Here is a 3,902-nt window from a genome sequence, read left to right as displayed (position 1 = left end):
TGTATGCCTACTACAATTGTTTTTACTATGATGCTGGATGCTCCTCTCCTCCGTTTCATCAACAAAACAATGACACATGCTCTGGGGCCAACAGTGGCACTGTTATACCTAATGCGGATTCCAGCTTTAACTGTTGAAGGATCAAGTGTTCAATGTTTACGGTTTGGTATTTGATTAGTCATGTAGCTAAAATTTGAGAAACCTGGCTAAGGTGTGTATTGTATTGTTCGTCATGGGCTATATCGGACTTCTTCAGTACTGGTGTTGCATAAAAACATACATAGGAAACTCTGCCCAGTGGAACCATTTTCGACTAAACAGCAACATCTCAAGTGAGAAGACACACACAACACAGCTCGGATGGGAAAGTATTTTTACACATAATATAAACTTGTGGAGTGTTATTGTGCTCTGCTTGAATTTTGCAAATGTCATGGCTTCTTTAGTTTCATGGAGAAAGCTCAGGAATATACAGTATGTGGTGGGCAGACTGAGTAATGTGAAAAAAAATACATCTAAAATTCATAACAGGATATTTAGAGGTTCGCAAGAAAATCATGTCAACCTTTACTTACAAATACATGCCTCATTATTTGAAATTCTTGATTACTTAGTTATGTAATCTCCCTTTAAAATGATCGATTTACATTATTATTCCCAACAAAATGCTGACATTTTTGGGGGGTCTTGTTCAACAGCCTAAAACAAATCTGTGTTACTTATTGTTGTACAGTTGAAGTCGGAAGTTTACATACAACTTAGCCAAATACATTTTAACTCAGTTTTTCACAATTCCTGACATTTAATTCTAGTAAAAATAACCTGTCTTAGGTCAGTTAGGATCACCACTTTATTTTAAGAATGTGAAATGTCAGAATGATTTATTTCTGCTTTTATTTCTTTCATCACATTCCCAGTGGGTCAGAAATGTACATAAACAATTTAAAGGCAATGCTACCAAATTTGAGTGTAACTTGGGTCAAATGTCTCAGGTAGCCTTCCACAAGCTTCACAATAAATTGGGTGAATTTTGGCCCATTTACCTGGTGTAACTGAGTCAGGTTTGTAGGCCTCCTTGCTCACACACCCTTTTTCAGTTCTGCCCACAAATTTTCTATAGAATTGAGGTCAGGGCTTTGTGATGGCCAGTCCAATACCTTGACTTTGTTGTCCTTAAGCCATTTTGCCACAACTTTGGAAGTATGCTTGGGGTCGTTGTCCATTTGGAAGACCCATTTGCGACCAAGCTTTAACGTCCTGACTGATGTCTTAAGATGTTGCTTCAATATATCCACATCATTTTCCTGCCTCATGATACCATCTATTTTGTGAAGTGCACCAGTCCCTCCTGCAGCAAAGCACCCCCATAATATGATGCTGCCACCCCCGTAGTCGGGCTTTTTATGGCAGTTTTTGGAGCAGTGGCTTCTTCCTTGCTGAGCAACCTTTCAGGTTATGTCGATATTGGACTCGTTTTACTGTGGATATAGATACTTTTGTACCTGTTTCCTCCAGCATCTTCACAAGGTCCTTTTCTGTTGTTCTGGGATTGATTCGCACTTTTCACACCAAGTACGTTAATCTCTAGGAGACACAACGCGTGTCCTTCCTGACCGGTATGACGGCTGCGTGGTCCCATGCTGTTTATACTTGCGTACTATTGTTTGTACAGATGAATGTGGTACATTCAGGCATTTGGAAATTGCTCCCAAGGATGAACCAGACTTGTGGAGGTCCCCCCCAAAAAATCTGAGGTCTTGTTGATTTCTTTTGATTTTCCCATGTCAAGCAAAGAGGCACTGAGTTTGAAGGTAGGCCATGAAATACACCCACAAGTACACCTCCAATTGACTCAAATCATGTCAACTAGCCTATCAGAAGCTTCTAAAGCCATGACATAATTTTCTGGAATTTTCCAAGCTGTTTAAAAGGCACAGTCAACGTAGTGCATGTAAACTTCTTACCCACTGGTATTGTGATACAGTGAATTATAAGTGAAATAATCTGTCTGTAAACAATTGTTGGGAAAATTACTTGTGTCATGTACAAAGTAAATGTCCTAACCGACTTGCCAAAACTAGAGTTTGTTAACAAGAAATTTGTGGAGTGGTTGAAAAACGAGTTTTAATGACTCCAACATACGTGTATGTAAACTTCCGACTTCAACTGCATATTACACATCTGAATGTCACCCTCTTCCCTTGGCATCCCTAGAAGGCCCATAATACAACCCTCACATGGACACAGCTGTGATCGTTTGCCCACCTGGCAAATTCCATTCCACCACAGGCCACCATTGTCGTAGTGTCAATTCTGACTAACTGTGTCTCTGTAATAAAAAAGAGAGAGAACATGGCATCTCCACAAGGACACTGGGATTTAAGTGTCCTGGAACAAACCAGGCGGCTTTTAATACTCAATATTGTCAAGCTGTAGGATCAACCACTTCCACGGCGTACGGTCTGTCCTAGTCCTAGCATAGCAGCTAAGAGCCACGTGGCTCCATCCCCCTCACTCAGTAAGAACTCCTAAATACACCACTTCACTACACCAAGCCAAATCAGTCAATGCAATGCTGAGGAGGTCCCTCTTTGTTAAACGAAACAAGTTTCCAGGGTTGGGGTTGCTCTTTAATTCCAATTCAGTTCTTGAATTTGAATTGGCCACACCTGACAGGAAGCAGCATTTGAATTTAATTTGCATTAAAGAAAGTAGAATTCAATTCTATGAAAATGGTATTTATTTTGAATTGCTTTGAATTATATTCTGCTTCCTTCAATTAAAATCCTGGTTATTTTGGGGTGTGGCCTATTCAAATTAAATTCATTAATGTTGAATTGACACAAACCCTGCAGGGAACGCTAGGCCTGACGAGATTGTAGGGTTGAGAAGTCTGTGTTCTGTGAAAGACAAAAATATGCTTCATTGGTGTAATTGTATTTTTGTACCAGTGAGTCTGACAGTGTTGTTAAATAGACGGTGCATCGTTCTCGGTTTGAAGATGTCTCTCCCTGCACTTGACCACCAATTGATGCGCTTGCCTTTGTTGTGTTGGTTGGCATTGTGGACAATGGCCTCTTTTCTAAGAAGCTGTGACAGTCTATTTTCCTTTCAACTGGCTGAAATTAGATGTGGTTTTCTATCGAAAACAGGAAACCAGACCTCCACAAAATAAATCCAGTTTAACGAGACCCAGTTTGGATGTGACGGCACACAATCTGTGCTAAAATGAAGGTGGTTTTCCTCTGCTATTAGAAGGGCCTCATTGGTGTGATATTAAACTGTGTTGTGTACTGTTTTTGTGTTCACAAAGTTAGATTGAACGGGATCTTAAGCACCTACAAATTTGTACAAACATATTGTACGAATTGGAATTCGTACAATATCATATTAACGGCAGGAGAGGAAAACAAATTGCAGGATGTGAAAATGTCATTGTGAAAATTTTGGGGGACCTGTTTTCGATAGTGAGCACTACTTTCAAAACTACTTTCTGAAATTATACAAACCTCTGTAGTATCACTTTAACTTCTAAAAGGAATATAAGACAAGTGTTGTCTTAGCACAGGGGTCTAACAAATACAGTATTTCCATTGTGTTTAATTTCTTCACCATACACATCAACCTTCACCTCTACAACTTCAAGGGCTAAACTATAGGAGTGTGCCAAACTTCAAGTACATTCCATTGGAGACTGCACTGGTATTACTAATATTTGTTCATTCAAATGTGACCTTAGCATCAAGATAAGGGCTCAATTCCATTACAATTCAGTAAACTAAAATTCCAATTTCCCTAAATGCTTCTTACTGAGAAAAATGTGGAATTGGCGTTTGTTTACTTCCGGAGTTGATTGAATTGAAATGGAATTGCCCCAACCCTGCAAGATACTGTGGGTTGTA

The sequence above is a fragment of the Salmo salar genome, chromosome ssa13 (assembly GCF_905237065.1).
Source record: "Salmo salar chromosome ssa13, Ssal_v3.1, whole genome shotgun sequence".
NCBI lineage: Eukaryota > Metazoa > Chordata > Actinopteri > Salmoniformes > Salmonidae > Salmo > Salmo salar.
This window is presented reverse-complemented; position numbering follows the sequence as displayed.